General features: G+C 34.7%; 1 long non-coding RNA gene across 1 annotated transcript; it reads left to right on the forward strand.

Annotated features, from left to right (window-relative positions):
* Window positions 1-6,966: 6,966 nt before the first annotated feature.
* On the forward strand, window positions 6,967-17,102 carry LOC115930538 (uncharacterized). The gene is made up of 2 exons (XR_004067174.2): window positions 6,967-7,084; window positions 16,983-17,102. It is a non-coding gene; the product is annotated as an uncharacterized lncRNA (long non-coding RNA).
* The last annotated feature ends 3,692 nt before the right edge of the window (window positions 17,103-20,794 follow it).

The raw sequence follows: 20,794 nt of genomic DNA on the forward strand, positions 1-20,794 counted from the left end.
TGCTTGTACCTGATCTTAATATTACTTAACCTTAGAAATATAGAATAAATGATAGGAATAATATGGGAGACAAAAGACTGTGTGAAAAGCCACATATTGTATATCTCTGTTGTTTTTATTAAACTTTTTTTCCCACTGCACTTACAAGTAAATTTGTCATGGACCATGGTAATTTGTATTGTAATCTTACTGTAGGTACATTCTGTTAGCAGGTTAAATAAAATACATGATCAAAGTCAAAAATATATGCAAGGAAAATATAGAAAATCTAAGTTATAAAAAGCTACTGTTGGTCGCCGGTGGCTGGCAGGCGGGCAGCCCTAACACAGGCAGGGCTGCGAGTGCAGTCACCCAGGTCTGCAGGAGCAGCAGGCCGAGGCCAGCGGAGATGACCCCGATGAGCCCACTTCAAGTCGGGGCTGAGTGTGGGCGCATGGTTCCCGGCAGCGTGTGACCCAGTCCTGGCCAGCCGCCGCCCTCTGCGGGCCCCAGGGCTGCGAAGAGGCCTTCTGCCTGGGGCAGTATCAAGGCTGCAGAGTTTTCCTCCAAAGCCACACCTCGACTGGAAGGGGCGAGTTCGAGGACTCTGTGGGTGGTAGCCATGGGCAACTGCAGAGCTGCTGCTGTTGCTTTGCAGTGCCTGTAGGACCTATTTATTTCACTTCATCTATCAGTCATAATATCTGAGATAAAAATATTGAGGCAAGATTCATTTGACAGAATTTAAAATAGGAGGGAACTGAGGTTTGCCGAGCACAGCCCTGTATACATGCATTAATCCATCTTCAAATTTTCAAGAATTTTTTAAAAATAGGTCTTTACATAAAACATCTACTTATTTAAAACAATACGGAGGATAATTGACCGTCTCTGGTCTCTGTTCTGTTCTGACTTAATCTCTGTCCTTGGCCGTAAAATATCAGCACCTACCCAGGAAAACAAAATTCACCAGGAGCCATTGGATGAGGGACAAAGACAGAGAACCCATGTCTTTCCAGACTTCAGTCTTCACCCTTTACACTCTGAAGTATCAGTATACTCAGCACACTGATATAAGAAAAGCCATCACGATTATTACAAGCTAATTAGGAATTTGATGTCACTGGACTGTAGTGACCAAGAGACCCAGAGGAGAGTTGTGATAGCAGAAATCACCTTAATCAGGGATAATTATGTGAGACAATTTGTTTGCCCACAATAACTATAGTGCATCACCTTGAGGATTTCACAAATGGAAGAAGCAGCAGGCCTAATGGAAATGCTTTGTTCTGTAAGAGATGTAACACTTTTTTTAAAAAGCAATGAGTAATTTTGTTAGCTGATTCTTTATGCTTCCAAAGAGCTTTAGAAAAGCACTATTGGGAGTGTCAAAAATTGATGGGGAGTCATCATGTGACTGTGCATATTACATGGCAAACACCTTGGCATTTTGACAGCTTCACAAGAGCCATATGCTTGGTTTCTAGGGCAAGGATTCTAGAGTAAAAAAGTGAAAGCTGCTTTATTAATACAATAGAAATGCTGTATCCTATGGAGTAGATTCTAGTAAAGAGACTCCAAATAATTTTGCAAACATTTATACTTCTGAGTTCAAATAAAGAATTTGAGCATTAATGGGACTCTAGGTTCATAATACAAAACTCAAGACTCTAGTACCATACAGTCTAGATGTGTCATGATCAAAACTCCCCTGTGCACCCCTTTACAGATAACCACTTCCCCTCCTAAAAGACCTGGAAATCATTCTTCTGTTTTCCATGCCTACAGATGTGCGTTTCCCAGAACATGAGACAAATGAAATTGTACAATGTGTAGCCTTTTCAACTGTCTTCTTTCATTTAGCAATATACATTCAAGATTCATTCTTGTTGTTGCATGGATTAATAGCTCTTTCTTTGTTATATGGAATAGTATCCCATTGTATTTCTACCACAGTTTGTGTATCCATTTGTATATTGAAGGACTTCTTGGTTGCTTTTTCTCTGTTTTTGGTGATTATGAATAAAACTGCTATAAACATTTTTTGTAGGTTTTTATCTTTATGTTACTTTTCAAGTCAGGTGGAGGATTTGATTTGATAAGAAATATTTGATTCTATCTATTTTAAACTCTGAAATTAGGTGCAAACAGATTAGGATTGGTATGTCTTCATGATTGATTAAGCCCCTTATATGACATGCTTCTCTTTACTTTTGATTATATTTTTTCTTCTGAAATCTACAGAGTCAGATATTGATGTGACTGCTTTAGCTCCTTCATAATTATTATTTGCATTGTATTGTATATCTTTGTTCATCTTTTTATGTTTAAGTAGTCTGTGTCTTTATATTTAAAGTGGATTCAAGGTAGGCAGCAAATAGTTGGCTTTTGCTTGTATTGTTCATTCTAGCAATGCCTGCCTTTTAGTAGACTTCTTACACTGTTTACATATAATGTAAATGATATGTTGGGTTTATATCTACTACCTTGCTACTTTTTTTTTAATTTGGGACTTCCTTTACTTTCCATTTTTGTGGTAGAATTACATCAACCATGATATGTCTTGCTTTTGTTTGACTTACAAAGTCTTCATTTCACTTTCATTTTGAAGGATATTTTTCATACTTAAATGATTGTGTTGACTGTTGTTTTCATTCTGTTTTTTTAACAATTCTAATCCTGTTTTATAATAAGTATTCAGTTATTCAAATCCTGGTTTTTCAGTATATGGTTGTTCTTTTATCCATGGCTACCGTAAGATATTTTCTGTATGACAAATTTCCCATATGAATTGTGATATGTCTTCTTGTGATTTTCTTTTGATTTATCTTGCTTGAGGTTGGTAGAACTTCTTGACTTTTTTTATTATAACTTCCAATCAAATTGAGAACATTTTGGTCCTCATTTTATCCTTTCCTCTGGAACTCCAGTTACATATGTGTTAGGCCAGTTGGCATTCTCTTGCATATTGCTGTGACTCTGTTCAATTTTTCCTTTCACATTTTTGTCTCTGTACTTTGGTTTAGAGATTTTCTATTGCTGTGTCTTCTAGTTTACTGATAATTTCCTTTGTGGTGTCTAACATTTTTCACCTCATGAAATCTTGATGTTGTTGGTATATTCCATTCCTCTCTTCATTCTGTTTATATTTTTTATTTATATACTTGAGCATATTTATGACAGCTCTCTTAAAGTTATTTTATTCTAATTTCCACATCTTGGTAATTTCTGAGCTTATTTGAATCAGTTTCCAACTCTACTCATTATGATGTATATTTTTATGCTTTATTACATTTATCAATGGTGGACACTAAAAATATTTCTGAGTGCTGGATTCTTTCTTTTTTTATTCAAAAGTAGTAGTCTTTGTTCAGTCGCAAAGTTACTTGTGGGCTAGGCTAATTATGTCATTTTATTTTTAAATATTTTAGGATGGATTTAGAGTAGGCTTCTCTAAGCTACTTTAGCCTTAGTATTAAGGAATTATCTGGTATTTAAGGAATTGCCCAGGGTCGACTAACGTCTTGGGTATTTTTATTTTATTTTATTTTATTTTTTATTTTATTTTTTATTTTATTTTATTTTATATGTTATGTTATGTTATGTTATTTTTTATTGAGATGGAGTTTTCACTCTTGTTGCCCAGGCCGGAGTGCAATGGCATGATCTCGGCTCACCGCAACCTCCACCTCCCAGGTTCAACCCATTCTCCTGCCTCAGCCTCCCAAGTAGCTGGGATTACAGGCATCTGCCTCCAAGCCTGGCTAATTTTGTATTTTTAGTAGAGACGGGGTTTCTTTATGTTGTTCATGCTGGTCTCGAACTCCCGATCTCAGGTAATCCACCCGCCTCGGCCTCCCAAAGTGCTAGGATTATAGGCATTAGCCACCGCACCCGGCCAGTCTTGGGTATTTTTAAAAGACTGTCTTCTCTGGCTGATCAGACATCATACGTCTCCTGAGTAAACTCACAGAGTTCAGCTTATAGCTCTACAAAATTTTTTCCTTGATTTTAGAAGATTTAGCCTTTGTGTATTCATCTTACTGTTCAATAACAACTCAAGTGGGCCCCATAGAAACTTCTGGAGAGTTTTTCTGTTTTGTTGTTGTTGTTGTCCTGGATGTGGATTTTGGCCATCGCCAACTCTCTGAACTCCATTTTCTGTTTCTAACTCATCAGGTCAACTGTACTCTGCTTTGAATTGCCTTTGCTGCCCTGAAATGTAGAAAGTACCTCCAAGGAGGAAACTAGGTTGATCATAATATTAATCTTATATTTTATTCTTTCAAGGATCTTAGTCTTGTGTTGCATGTAGACTAATGCTTAAACACAATGTAGCGGTATATTTTATCCAGTTTTCTTGTTGATTATGAAGGGAAATTAAATCCAGTAGTACCTCATGGCTGGAAGTGGAAGTTCATACTGTTTTCTTTTAAAGAAAAAAATCATGAATATTGTTTACTTCTCTTTTAAAATGATTTATAATTCATTTACCATGAAATTTATCCTTTTAAAGTGTACAATTCAGTAAATTTTATCATGTTAACAAGGTTATGCAGCTATCACTACTGTCTAACTCTAAACCATTTTCCACAACCCCAAAAGAAACCCTGCAACCACTAGCATTTACTTCCCATTCTCCCTAAATGCAGCCTTTGGATACCATTAAACTATTTTCTGACTCTTTGGAATTGCCTATTCTGAACATTTCTAATAAGTGATATGACATAATAATAATGTGTCTGGCTTCCTTAACTTGGCATAGTGTTTTTAAGTTTCATCCATGTTATGGCATGTATGAATACTGTATTCCCTCTTACAGCTATGTAATATTCCATTGTAAGGATATAGAAATTTTGTTTATTCATTCATTAGTTGATGGGAATTTAGGTTGTTTTCAGTTTTGATTGTCGATAGTACTGCTGCTATGAATACTTGTGTACAAGTTTTTGGATAAACATCTTATTTCTCTGAAATGGAATAAAAACCTATGAACTCTGACTAGAATTGGAATTTCTGGGGCATATGTTTCACTTTTTGGGGAACTACCAAACAGATTTCCAGAGTGGCTATACCAATTTACATTCTTACAAGCAATAGATGAGGAATTTAATTTCTTGACAATTTTGACAGCATTTGTTATCTTCCATTTTTTAAATTACTTACAGCTATCCTAATGGTTGTGAATTGGTATATCATTGTAGTTTAAATTTCCATTTTATTAATGACTAATGGTGTTGAGCATTATTACGTGGTTAAGGTTATGTGCATGTCTTGTTTGGAGAAAAGTCTATTCAAATCCATTGCCCATTTTTAAGTAGGTTATTTGTCTTTAGTTATTATTTTTGAGAGTTCTTTATATATTCTGGATACAAGACCCATGTCAGACATAACTTCACAATTTTTTTTCATTTGGTGAGTTTTCTTTGAACTTTCTAGTTTGTGTCATTTAAACCTCAACAGTTTTTAATTTTGATAAAATTAAATATCTATTTTTCTTTGGTTACTTGTGTTTCAGGTGTCAAATCAGAGAAATTATTACCTAATCCAAAGTCACAAAGATTTACATATGTTTTGGTATGCTGTGTTTTCATTTTCATTTTAAAGCATTTTATAATTTGCCTTGTAATTCTTTCTTTGGTCCAATGGATATTAGGAATATGTTGTTGAACTTCCACTATTTTGTTAATTTTTCAAGTTTTATCGTGTTACTGATCTCTAATTTGATTCCATTGTAATCAGAAAACATAGTTTGCATGATTCTAATCCTTTTAAATTTAGTGAGACTTGGTTTAGGGCCTAATACATGGTCTATCCTGGAGAATGTTCTATGTGCACTTGAGGAAACTGTATTCTACTGTTGTTTGGTGGAGTGTTTTATAAATACATTAAGTCTAGGTGACTTACAGAGTTTTTCAAGTCTTTTATTTCCTTGCTGATCTTCTATCTTAGTGTTCTACTTAAAAGTATTAAAATTTTTGTCTATTATTGTGAAACTGTCTATTTCTCCCTTGAATTACATAAGTTTTTTCTTTATGTATTTTAGGACTCTGTTGCCATTTAATGAAATAAATAAACACATACACACATGTGTACAAAATTGTTTAATCTTCTTGATGGGTTTATGCTTGTATGATTACACAATGTCCTTCTCTCTCTATTAAACTATCACAAGGACGAAAAACCAAACACCGCATGTTCTCACTCATAGGTGGGAATTGAACAGTGAGAACACATGGACACAGGAAGGGGAACATCACACACCGGGGCCTGTTGTGGGGTGGGGGAAGGGGGGAGGGATAGCATTAGGAGACATACCTAATGTTAAATGATGAGTTAATGGGTGCAGCACACCAACATGGTACATGTAGACATATTTAACCTGCACGTTGTGCACAGGTACCCTAAAACTGAAAGTATTATATATATATGTGTGTGTGTGTGTGTGTATATATATGCATATGTGTGTGTATATATATATATATGTGTGTGTATATATATATAAAAAAAGATGTTTTGTTATAAAGTCCATTTTATCTGATGTTGATATATCCACTCCAAGTCTCTTTTGCTTATGGCTGTTGGCATACTGTATATTTTTTTCATGAATCTTCTGTCAACCTATTTGTATGTTTGAATCAAAAGTGAGTTTTTTATAGGCGTCATATAGATAAGTCATGTTTTCAATCCATTCTGCTTATATCTGCCTTTTAATTGAAGTATTTAATCTATTTACATTTAGTCAATAATAAGGTAGGGCATCTGCTACTCTGTTATTTGTTTCTATATGTCTTGTATCTTTTCTGTTTCTCTTTCTTATTATAGTCTTCTTTCATGTTAAACGTATGTTTGCTAGTATATCGTTTTAATTATCTCGTATTAGTGGTTTCCCTGGGGCTTAGAATTATCACCTTAACTTATAACAATCGTTTGGATTAATATCTATTTAATTTCAATAATATTTTTAAAACTGTGTTTCCATATAGCTCTGTTTTTACCCTTTCTCCGGGCTGTTATTGTCATACAAATTACATCTTTATACATGTTGTGCTGAACAACAAGTGGATTTGTAGGTGTTTCTTTGTGAAGTTATCTTCTAAATCAGGTAGGAGAAAAAAGTATTACAAATAAAATATATGTTTATGTATTTTACATTTACATATGCATTTACCTTTATTAGTCCTCTTTATTTCTTCATATGTATTCAAGTTACTGTCTAGGACTTTTACTTCAACCTAACGGGCTCTTTTTAGTATTTACTGTTAAGAACCAAACTACTTTTCTTTAATAAATGTTCCCTGGGTTGCTGTAAGCCTTTCCTTAATCTCTGGGATATGGAAACAGTGGCTCTGTAAATTTTTGTCAATTTTTCATTTCTTTATGGAAGAGGGATTTTAGATTAGCTCCTTACTTTATCATTTTTGGTGGCATAACACTCTATTTTGTAGGGTGTTTTTTCTTTTACCATTTTTACTGGATATATATTCAGTAGAAAATAAATCATTCTACCAAAAACAGACATGGACTTGTATGCTCATCACTGCACTATTCACAATAGCAAAGACATGGAATCAACCCAGATGTCCATCAGTGGTATAATAGTTTGGATTTATAAAAATGGTAAATATACACCATGGAATACTATGCAGCTATAAAAAAGAATAAAATCATGTTGTTTGCAGCAACATGGGTAGATCTGAAGGCCATAATCCTAAGCAAATTAACTCAGGAACAGAAAACCAAGTACTGCTTGTTCTTACCTATAACTAGGAGTTAAACATTGAGCTCATACAAATATAAATATGGTAACAGTAGACACTGTGGACTACTAGAGGGTGAAAAGGGAGCTTGGTTTAAAAACCACCTATCAGGTACTATGCTCACTACCTGTGAGATCCATACTCAGTATGTGAGGTTTGGAGTATGGATCCCATCTCATGTGTCAGCATCACACAAGATTCCCCTGTAACAAATCTACACATTTATCCCCTGTATCTAAAATAAAAGTTGAAAAGGAAAAAAAAATTCCAGGGATTTTGATGATCAGATGAATCTGATAACCACTCAACTAGTTGGCCTCTAAAGTCCTTTTGAATTAGATGTGCTGTAAACCTCACCTCCTCACCTCATGTGCTGTGAACCTCACCTCCTTCTACTTTATGTTTACATTTTTGGCTTTTTTGTTAAAATTATTTTTGCCTTCAGCGTTGATATTTCAAATAAGTGGAGTAGATAACAGTGTCATTCCTAGATAGCATTGTGTGCTTATGGCTGATATTAAACTTTTCAGCCATATATACTTTTTATATTCTTTATGAAAGTTTTCTTTACAACAATTATTATTTTTAAACAGTTTTTGCACCTATTGAAGTAACTATATATATATTATATATACAGTTTTTATTTTATTCTGTTAATACAGTGAATTGTATTAAATTATTATCAAATGTTCATTCAGTTCATCATCAACATTGCATTGTTGTGTGATCTCAAATGGATACTATTTTATTATTCTATTTTCCTGAATTTGTATTGCTCTGCGTTTAAAGGAATTTTGTATTTTTGTTTTTGAGCGAGATTGGCCTATAATTTTTCCTTTTTATATGACCCTTTTCAAATTTTGAAGTCAGAATTATTCTAGGTCATTATGTGAGTGGAGCAACATTTTCTCAGAATGAGGAAACAATGTCAGTCTGTTTCAGATGATAGTTTATTAATTTTTTAATTTTAATTTTCAGTTTTTGTGGGTAGATAGTAGGTGTTCAGATGACACTCTTGTACTGAGAAAATCAACAGTTTATTTTCTCCTTATGACTTGCTTTACCCATTTCTTCATGAGGCTATATTTTCTACAGTTCATCATTTCCAATGTACATATATATATATGCATTTAATTTTATGTTACAGAATTAGGGAAGAAATTATTCAAGATAGACTCCTAGAAATACAATTATCAGCTCATGAATATGAACATAATTTGATAAATACAGCAAATTGCTTTCTAAAAGTTGTTCAGTAATTTTTGACCAAATAGCGTGTTTTCAAATTTTCTGTCTTATTTAGTAATATCCTTTTGTTTCACTCTTTATTAATCTAATAGGGGTCCATTTTTATTATCTGTTAGATCAATTTTTTTGCTACGTTTGTTTTCTATTTGTATATTTTTAGAAAATATTCTCATAATATTTGACTCACAAAACTTTATAGGTAATAAAATAAGTCTGACAGAGAGGGTTAAGTTCTAAAAACATGTATAATGGGTAAGAGAACATATGCGAATGTATGATGAGATTTATTTTGTTATCTTGCAGTGATATGTAACCAATAATTACCTTATTATCCTTACAATACTATAAAGTAGATATTATTATAATCCTAACTTTGTGTTAGAAGCAGCTACAATTTAGTGCTAAAGTTAGTGTCACAAGGCACACTGGTAGTCTGAAGGTTTGAATGCACAAAGAACATACGTATAACTGCTATATATTGCTTAAATAAGGATCTGATTACGGAAAACCTCTATCTAAGGATGTCTACCTGGTCTTTAAAATAAATTTTTATTAGTATTATTATTTTAAGAGACAGGGTCTTGCTCTATCACTCAGGCTGTAGTGCAACTATGTGATCATGGCTCACGGCAGCCTTGACCTCCTGGCCTCAAGTCATCCTCCTACCTCTAAAATAACAAAGTTGTGCCCAATTATATTCCCTGCTCTTTCTGAAGTATACATCAGCATGCTCACTTTTATCTTGCTACTTCAATCCCATGCTTGTGTTAGCAGTAACAATAATCAGTAGTAATTCACTATTTTGTTTTATATTAGGCTCTCACACCCAAACCCCAAGTCCTCATGCTCAAAAACCCAGGTTGCCTTGATTTGGTAATAACTGTAGCCCAGAATCCCTTTATCTCTCTGAATGGCAACATGTATAGTAGCTTTTAAGCTTGATGCGATTAAATTCCACATACCAATTTTGAGATAAATCTCAGGAAAGTAACAAAAGGGTGAAGAGGAGAAGCTTCCAAAACTTTTTAAAAAATAATTTAAAAAAGGGAATCACAGGAGTCTATAAAGGAACTATTTAAATATCATGATAATCCCCAAAGTCTCAGATAGCCAATCTCATGAATTGCAAAAGCCAATTAAAAAACAAACTTCGTTAAGTGAATTCATCTTGCTATGGTAGTTATTAACAGTATTTTGGTTGCTTCTCTCCCATATCAAGATGGTAAGAACTTTCAAATTGTTTACCCATAATTGCAAATGAGAACATATGTCGTGAGACAGAAATGTAGTGACCTCAAAGTTTGCAACAACTACATTTACCCTCATTTAATGTTCTGCCTCTATGCTTGCTTTGTCCTTATCTAAAGTGACTGTGCCAGTAAGCACTAGCACACATGCACAGGGCCTGAAGAAAACTAGATCCAAAGAAATGTAAATCCAGCAATGGGTCTAAGAAAATTAGAATTTTGTTTTCTCTAATCTTATACTTCTTCCTTTTCTTGAAAATCTTTATGTCAAAGGTTTTCAAATTCCATGCAACACAATATTTTGCCAAAATTATCGAATATTTTAATTATCACTACACAGTACTTGACCATACAACAGACATAAGTGGGTAAAACTGCCCAGATATAAAAATAGCTTGCTTTGGGATGTTATGGAAACATAGCCCATTAGAGCTGTAGAAAGACTTAGGAAATCTACAGAGAAGAGCAGGCGACAAAGACAAAAGTAAATGTTGTGACACAGAGTGAGTGCCCAGGAAATTTGATGAGCTTAATTGAGGAAAGGAGCCCAATCGTCAGCCCAGACTGATAGACCACGTTTCTTCTTCACATCTTCTGTTTAATTTTCACAGGCATTTCAGTTCTTCTGTTTCCAAGTCTAGTCCTCCTTTAGTCTCCCTTAACCCAGGTAACGGCATTTGTATTCCCGCAGCGGCTTCAGCCAGAAACTTCGCTCCTTCCATTTTCTCACTCCCACTTCCATCAAAGCTTTCTATTACAATTTCCCTTGTCTAAACCTTCCCTTTCTTTCTCCTTAAATGTTTCAGAGGGCTTCTAATAATCTCCAACTCTCTGCACTGATTTTTTTTCCAGTCAATTTCTCCTGAATGCTCAGAGCAGTCTTTAAAAATAAGATAAATCTTTAAAAATAAGATAAATAAGTCAAACAACTTTAAAATGATAAACATGCAGTCATTCCTCTGTATACATGGGTTCTGTGTCTATGGATTCAATCAATCACAGATCAAAAGTATTTAGAAAAAAACAATTCCACAAATCTTCAAAATCAAAACTGAAATTTGCAACACACCAAGTACTACATTGAATTCACTTAAACGAAGTGATATGTAGACATTGTATTAGATATTATAAGTAATTTAGAGATGATTTAAAAGTATATGGGAGAATGTGCGTAGGTTATATGCAAATGCTACACCACTGTATACCAGGGAGTGAAGCATCCATGGGTTTTGGTATCTGCGGGGATCTTGGAACCAATTCCCCATAGACACCAAGGGACCATCATAGTCCCCATTGCTCTAGAAATATAATCCAGTCTCCATAATGAGCCCTTGATATCCTGTATTTTACATATTAACCTTCAGCTTCATCTCTTCTCACTCATTGGTCATTCACTAAATTCCTCCTTTCATTTTCTGAAACACATAATCCATTTCCACTTCAGGGAGTTTCCATTTCTCTCTTGTCTGCCTGAATATTGTTTCCTTCGGCTCTTCTATTGTATATCCTTCTCACTGGAACTAAATAAAAGATTATTCATTACACAGAGCAGAGAGAGGCTTTTTCTGAGCACCATTCCACCCTCTTCACTCCTTCGTTTTTTCTCATCTCACATTATTTACTACCTTTGTAACACTCATTAAACTTTTAATTTGCTCGTTTGATTGTCTTACATGTTTTTGTTTCTCTCTCCTTCCTGCATCTCCACTCCAAGACTGTGGGACTCGTGGGGAAAAACTGAGTGTCTTAGGATCACTATCATCACCCCAACACCTGGCCCAGAACCTAGCAAATAGTAGATGCCCACAGAATATTATTGATTCACTGAATAAATGAGTGTACAAGCTGCGAGGTGGTTACTTTTTACCTTTCAAAAATACCATAAAACTTTTTTTTTAAAAATGAGAATGTTATAATGGGGTCATACATATGTTTTTGTTGACACTGGCTTCTTTTATTCAACATAATGCCTTTGAGATTCATCCCAGTTACTCTGTGAATCAATCGTTGGTTCCTTTAAATTGATGGGTGGTATTCTGCACTGACTCTGGACTTGGCCATGTGTCTTGTTCTGCTGAAAGGAATAATAGCACAAGAGAGTTTTGCATTGGGACTGCCCTCTATTGTTACTATTGGAATACTGAGGCCACCATGGAATTGAGCCTAAGCCAGTCTTTTGGAAGACAAGAAGCAATGATGTCCTGGTAAATGTTTAGGAGCTGGTTCTTGGGGTAAAGGGGGCAGAGAAGGCTCTGATCTGTAGTATTTTCCAATGTCTGTGGTACAAATACTCCCACTATGGCAGATTTCAAGCCACCAAGTGTATAATAACTACCTCACAAAACCCCTGATAATGTAAAACAAGCTCTCATTCAGGTATAAGTCAGCTCCAGCTGATGACAGATGAGAGACCATGTGGAGAGAATTTGGGGCCTGGCTGACAGTAAACCAGCTCATGTTGCTAACCTGGAGGCTACCAGACATATGAGGGTGGTCAGTATAGATTGTCCAGCTCACCCAGACTTACCAGATATCCTAGTAGAGATCAAACATCTTGGCCCAGACCAGAAAAGGTACTCATCTGGTTTGTGAACAAATATAAAATATAGAATGGTTCCTAGTTTAATTCAATAAATTTTGAGGTGGCTTAATATGGAGCAAAATCTAATGAATACAATTGGCTATCATTTCATTCCATATCACCTATGGGTATCTTGAATATTATAAACAAACAAATGATAAGCAGTTTCTGAAAAAAATGAGTCTGCAAGGCACCACAAAAAGTAGTAAAATTTTTGTTTTACTGAGAAAAGTGGCTACGTTGTTGTCATATTGCTAGTGTGCCGCTAGGTTCATGTGGAACTTGAATTATTTTTTTTAAACAGTGAAAATATAGGTTGTAATACCAGGAGTAAAAATAAACTGTCGACGCTAGCATCCCATCCTAGTTGATGTTGCATTTTTTTTTTCATTATATGTTGTTGTGACTATTGTTATAGAAAATTTCACACAACTTTCCTCTGTAATAAACTGTATGTTAATACTAGCGGTCAGTGTTGAGAACCAGACCCAAAACTGAAACCAAATATTTGAAATACAAAGATTTAGAGATGTTCTGCTCCTTTTCTTTTAAGAAAAAACAGAATTTAAATCATCCTGGTGGCACGATAGGAGCCGAGCTAATTTTTTAAATTGAATTTTAATGCCGGATAATTTGCATAGAAATGAACCGAAATAGACCACTCAGAATTAGGTCCCTTCTTGTACAGTTGGACAGTAAGGAGATTTAACCGTTATGGACCTATGTAATGATAAGGGGAAGGAAGCACAGAAAACAGTCTTGATGATCATTCTCACACCCTAGAACAAGATATTTGGATTTTCTTCTTTACATGGGCTCTTAGGATATGTATATATGTACTGTATAAATTCATTTCTTACTTTGTAAAACCAAACCCATTCCCATTAGTATGAATTCCTTCAACTTTCTCTCTTAAGTATCTAACTTTCTTAACACATCATCTCCCAACTATAAATTCGTCTCTTCCCATTTATACACTAAATTCTTGAAATCAGCTATTACATCATGTCAGTTGTCCCCAGGTCATCATTTCCCATTGATTTCTCTTGAAGTTTTCTTTAGTTGTTTGTTTCATTCTCCACCCTTTTCTATTCTAGGCCCCTGTTGGCTCATTATCATGGCTACATTATCTGGGCTTTTCTGCCTCTAGCCTTTATTGAGATTGGAGAATAAAAGGAGGTGGCAGGAGATTAGAGGGAAAAAGGAGAGAAAGGTCTGGATTTTACTCAGTTTCTCCTCCCTGCCACTTCACTAGAATTCTTCTAGTAATCATCTATCCTTGAGTATTTATACCTTGTAGGTCCCTTTATGGCTCTAGCTCTCAACAATTTCTAACCCTCTACTTGTCTCTCCAGGCCAAGAGTAATAAAGCTTCCTGCTGGCTCTGGTGGTAGGATGCCTCATTTAATCCTGCCAAGATTTTTATAGATAGTTGATTCTCATATTATATTGAAAACCTTTGCCAAATAGGTTTTATGTTTTCTTCTGTGGCCTTGACTAATACACTTCTTGACCCATTGTAATGGGTCTGCTTGTTGCTCAACACTTATAAAAATGTGACCCACCAAGCTATTTCACTAAATAAATGGCTTCTGGTTTTAGGGGGAATTTTGTCATTCTCCTGTGAGAAGGTGTTAAAGGTACTTTTTTTTTAATAGCATGCTTTTTTTTCTGTATATTTTTCTATATATTCAATTACCCACTGAGCATCTCCACTTGTTTCCATATGCACACTTCAAATTCATTACGGACAATATTCAACTTATCTTTCCCTTATGTAACAATTCATAAAGACTTTTTTAAATGAATGAACTCCTGGAGTTGTGTGTTGTCTTGCTAGCTCCTCAAGCAAGAAAATTTTGCACCAATTTTGTTTCTCCCTTACTGTCAAATGTAGTCAAGTAATAGGCATTATCTATATAAACTTTACTTCTGAGTCTGTTCAATTCTATTTTACTATGATCCTCAACTAGCCCAACTTCATTACACACTGGATTGATGCAATAGGTGTCATCAACTTATCTCATTATCTTTATGATTTTTTATTTGTAATACATTTTCTGTAATCAATCAAATTGCTTAGTCTAAATATATAACATTAAACCTCCTAAAATACCTCAATCTTTCCATTGTCCTTTTAGCAAAGTTGAGATTTCTTAGTAAGACTTAACAACATCATTCTAAAATTGATTATTCTACCCAGGCTTATATCTCACTCTCTTTGTTATTAGTGTGAGTAATTCTAGCTAATGTAACAAAATATCATAAAATTTTAGGTACTTAGCCACATGAAATGATACATCTGCTCATGTACCTATGCTAAGTAGTGTTATGGTTGGTGACTGGTCACCCGTCAGAGATTGAGCAACCCAGGTTTCTTCCATCTTTATTTTTGAAAAGTTTTATTTTGCTTTTAATTGTCACATAATAATTGCACATATTTATGGGGCACAGTGTGATGTTTCAATACATGCATATATTCAGTAATGATAGAATCAGGGTATTCAGCATATTCATTATCTAAAACATTGATCATTAGTTTGTGGTAAGGACTTTTAAAATCCTTTCCTCTAATTATTTTGAAATATGCAATATTAACTATAGTCACCCTGCAGCCAATAGAACAAATAAGTACTTGGGTGATGAAATTATTTTGTGCAACAAACTCCCATGACCCAAGTTTACCTATGTAACAAACCCGCACATGTACCTCTGAACTTAAAATAAAAGTTATTAAAAAAAAGAAATGCTACTGATATTTTTGGTTGATGCTGTATCCTGCAACTTTACTGAATTTATTTATCACTTCTTAGAGCTTTTTGGTTGAACCTTTATATAAAATCTATGTATAAAATCATGAAATAGAAACAATTTGACTTCCTTCTTTCCAAATAGATCCTTTTTATTTATTTTTCTTGCCTAATTTCTCTGGCTAGGACTTTAGTACCATGTTGAATAAAAGTGGTGAAAATTGGCATCTGTGTCTTGTTTCAGATCTTAGAGGAAAAGCTTTCAACTTTTCTCCAGTTAGCTGTAGTTTATCATTTTTGGCCTTTATTGTGTTGAGGTACATTTTGTTGAGAGTTTTAATCAAACAGCATTGTTGAATATTGTCAAATACTTTTTCTGTTTATCAAAGTGATAGATTAGCTTGTGTCCTTGATCCTGCTAATGTGCTATATCACATTTATTGTATTATGTAGGTTGTATTATCTAGAATGAATCCCATTTGATCATGGTGAATGATCTTTTTAATGTGCTGTTGAATTTGGTTTGCTAGTATTTTCTTCAGGATTTTTGCATCTATTTTTATCAGAGATATTGTCCTGTCGTTTCACATTTTGTTGTGTCCTTGACTGGTTTTTGTATCAGTTATGCCAGCATTGTAGAATGAGTTTGGACGAATTCTGTCATCTTCAATTATTTTGAAATAGTTTGAAAAGTACTGATAACATCTTTTAAATGTTTGGTAGATTTCAGTAGTGAAGCCATCATATCTGGAGCTTTTCTTTGATGGGAGACTTTTTATTATAGATTCTATGTTGTTGCTCACTATTGGTCTCTTCAGATTTTCTACTTTTTCATAAATCAATTTTGGTAGGTTGTATATGTATATGTTGGCATGTAGTTGTTCATGATAGTCTCTTATAATCCTTTGTATTGCTGTGACAACAGTTGACTGTTTTATTTCTGATTTTATTTGAACCTTCCATCTACTTTTCTAAGTTAATCTAATTAAAGGTTTGTTTCTGTTCAAGGATTTCTGTATTGTTTTAGTCACTATTCCACTTATATCCACTCTCATTTATTTCTTTTTTCTACTAATTTTGTGTTTGTTCTTGTTGTTCTAGTTCCTTGAGGGATGAGGTTAGACTGTTTATTTGAGATTTTTTTGTCTTTTATGGCATAGGTGTTTATTGCTGTAAACTTCCCTCTTGGAACTGCTTTTGCTGTATTCCATAAGTTTTCATATACTGTGTTTCCAATTTCATTTGTCTCATGAAGTGTTTGAATTTTCTTTTTAACTTATTCATTAATCCATTTGTTATAGAGGAGTGTGTTATTAAATTCACATGTATTTAAATGGTTTCTAAAGTTTTTACTGTTAGTGATTTCTAGTTTTATTCCATCATGGTCAAAAGAGATACTTTATTTTGATTTTTACAGATTTGCTGAGATTTGTTTTGTGACCTAACATCTGATCTACCCTGAAGACACTTCCATGTGCTGATGAGGAGAATGCATACTCTTCAGCTGTTGAGTGGGATGTTCTGTGAATATCTGGTAGGTCCACATGATCTAGAGTGCGCTTTATATTTGTTGTTTTTTTTTTTGCTGAATTTTTGTCTAGATGATCTGTCCTTTGCAAAAAGTGAGATATTGAAGTCCTCTATTATTATTGCATTAGAGTCTGTCTCTCCCTTTACATCTAATAATATTTGCTTTATATGCCTGGGTGTTCTGGTTTGAGATTCATATATATTTGTAGTTGTTATATCCCCTTACTGAATTGACCCGTTCATCATATCATGACCATCTTTGTCTCTTTTTACAGTTTTTGACTTAAAGTCTATTTTATCTGATCTAAGTATAGCTACTTTTGCTCTCTTTTGATTTCCATTTGCATGGCATATAGTTTTCTCTTCTTTATTTTTAGTCAATATGTGTCCTTACAGGTGAAGTAAGTCTCCTGTAAGCAGTATATAGTTGTATGTTTTTAAAATGCATTCAGCCATCTTTTAATTACAGAATTTAATACACTTATATTGAAGGTTATTATTGATAGTTATGGATTTACTGTTGCCATTTTGTTCATTGTTTTCCGGTTATTTTGTAGGTCTTTGTTTCTTTCTTCCTCTCTTCTGTTTGCTTTTGTGGTTTCATGGTTTTATTCCATTCTCTTTTTCATTTGCATATATGCTGTAACTTTTTTCTTTTTTGTTACTCTGGGGCTTACATAACAAATCTTATAGTTCTAAAGGTTTATTTTAAGCTAATAACAATTTAACTTTGATTGCCTGCAAATATTCTAGACTTTTACCCTTCAACCCAATTTATAATTTTCTTGTCTTAATTCACATCTTTTATGTGGTTTATTTCTAAAATCTTATTGTAGCTATGGTTGTTGTTGACCATTTTGACTTTTAACCTTCATACTGTATACCACCACTACAATAATGTAGCACTCAATTTAATTATGAGTTTACTTCTACCAGTGAGTTTAAATACTTTCATGGTAGTAATTAACATCCTTTCACCTCATGGTGGCAATTAACATCCTTTAAAACCGTCTTTTAAGCATTTCTTGTACAGCTGTTCTAGTGGTGATGAATTCCATCAGCTTTTGCTTGTCTGGGAAAGACTTTACTTCTCCTTCATATTTGAAGAATAACTTTGATGACTATACTGTTCTTGACTAGAAGTTTTATTTTTTTCTCTCAGCACTTTGAATATATTATCCCATTCTTTCCTGGTGTGCAAGGTTGAGAAATATTCTGAGAAATATGCTGATAGTCCGAGCAGCAAGATACAGCCATGAAGTCCCATATAGGGGGATTTCCTCATAAGAAAATGTCTTCGGCTGCAGGAGTTTGTAAGGCTGCTGTGCTAGCTTGGGTACAGCCTCATCACTGGGCATGAGTGCCTGTTCCTTGGGGAACAGGGTGCCACATGGGCTCAGGTGCTAAGGTTACAGCTGTTGTGCTGGTCCTAGGCTCTGAGTAGACGGAGCCAAGATACCGCAGTCACTGGGATGGAAAGATGGAGTGCCTTCTTGGCAGTTTGTTTCCATGGGGTTAGAAGTTGTAGCTGCTCAGCTGCAGAATGGTGCGCTACCATTAGTAGGTGTGGTGTAGTGGCAGTGAAGCCTAGGATATGGGAAGATAGAGTGGCTACTGGCCCCCAAATGAGAAGGCACCCTAGCAGTGGCTTCAGTCTCAAGATGTCATTACACTGCAGCAGCTTCGATAATGGGGCAGGATGAGACACAATGTGAGCTCCTTGTTTGGAGTAACATAGACATGTGAACTCCAGGCAACTCCTCAGGCTGGGCCTAGGACCTGTAAGGACTACAGTGATCTCCAGGAGCAAAGATTGTGGGTGTCCACATTTTAATTTGTGTTGCTGAGGGCCTCCTGCATACCTTTTCTCTGTAAGGAGAGTCTGCCCTGGCTCTGACCTCATCCCACTAGGAGAGAAAAGATGGTAAAGGCAGAGAGTGTTCCGTTCCCTTTTTTATATGGCCATCCTGAGTCTCCGTGATCCACATGGTCTCTGCCATTTCCTTGTTGTACTCCAGGGCTCTCTTTCATATATTTTAGTTGAAATGTGGTTATTTATTTGTTTCTTTGGTCCTTTTGTGTGATGGCCGGGGAGGAGGTTGAGTGTTAGGAACTTCTAGTCAGCTATCTTATTGGTGTCACTTCCTCTTGCATCTTCTTGATTTAAGATTTATTTAGGATCCCAGAGTCTTCTGCATCCTCTTGGCAGACAAAGGACTAAAGAGTTAAGGCAGACTTCATTATTACTATGTTAGTCAAATTATTTCTTTTTGTTGATAAGAATATGATATTTTGTTGGTAAGAATAGGACATATGGCCTTGCTTAGAAGAAAGGTGACTAAGAATTGTAGTTCCGGAAGGGGAGCTATTTTCCAGTAACAGCTCTACACTCTAGAAGAAGATATAAGAAAATTGATGAATAGTTAGTTCCCTGTAATTTACTCTGTCTCCTATAATCTGAGCTTTTAATTTCTCCAGTGCAGTGGTTATCTGATTATCCTTTGTAGATAATTTCCTTTGTAAGTAAATTTCTGTACTAGGGAGAACTTCACTTTTCTTCTTTGTCTACTAACATACTTCAGGCCTCAGATTTTTCTTACCTGCTCTTAAGTCTTTAACAAAGCAATTTAGACTCTATAGCTGTTTGTTTAACCTGCCTTTTCCACTAGGACTGGGATATTTTTCATTTTTCTCATCATTAAATTCCCAGTAGTTAGCAGAAATTCTGGATAGAATAAAAACTTTATTAGTATTTATTGAAGAAATTCATACATCACTTAAGCCTGTTCTTTACGCATTTAATTTTTAGTAAACTCTTTACTGAGGTGTAACAGAAATATAAAAAATCACAAATCATAAGTGTATGTATAGTTTGATGAATGATGAATCACCATTGTATTAGTTTCCTATAGTAACAAATTACTACACATTGGGTGGCTCATAAGAACAGAAACATATTTTCTCTTAGTTATGGAGGACAGAAATTCAAAATCAGTATCACTGGATCAAAATCAAGATGTTAACAGGGCCACACTTCTTTCAGAAACTCTGGAGAAAAATCTGTTTCTTGCCGTTTCCAGCTTCTGGTGTCCGTGAGGATTCCTCGGCTATTGGCCACATCACTCTCACATCTTCAAATCTCTTTGCTCCAACTTTATATCAATCTACCACTTTATGTATAAGGTCTCTCTTAGCCTTCCTCTTACACGGATACATGTGATTGAATTTTAGGCCCAGTTAGATAATCCAGGATAATCTCCAGATTTCAAGATTCATAAATTAAGCACATCAACAAATACCCCTTTTTTCAAATATAAGGTAAAATTTATAAATTTCAGGAATGAAGACATGGATACCTTTTGGGAGACTACCATACCTTCACATGAACTCAGCCACATGACTATTTAATAGATTGATCTAAAGAACATTACCAGCCCCTAAGTTATTCTTCCTTTTAAACTTTCTATCAGTTTTTGACTTTGTTAACTGAAGAGTAATTAGTCCCCTGACTTCTAACAAAATGGATTACATTTGCCATTTTAGAATTTATATAAAGTAATACAGTTTGTTTTAACTATTGTCTGACTTTTTGCTCAGCATACATCTATGTTTTGGTGTACAGTTATAGTTCTTTTATTCTCGTTGTTATACGCGGTAATCTATTTTATTAATATACCAATATTTAGTCTATTGTTGATG

The sequence above is a fragment of the Gorilla gorilla genome, chromosome 16, assembly GCF_029281585.2.
Source record: "Gorilla gorilla gorilla isolate KB3781 chromosome 16, NHGRI_mGorGor1-v2.1_pri, whole genome shotgun sequence".
Taxonomy (NCBI): domain Eukaryota; kingdom Metazoa; phylum Chordata; class Mammalia; order Primates; family Hominidae; genus Gorilla; species Gorilla gorilla.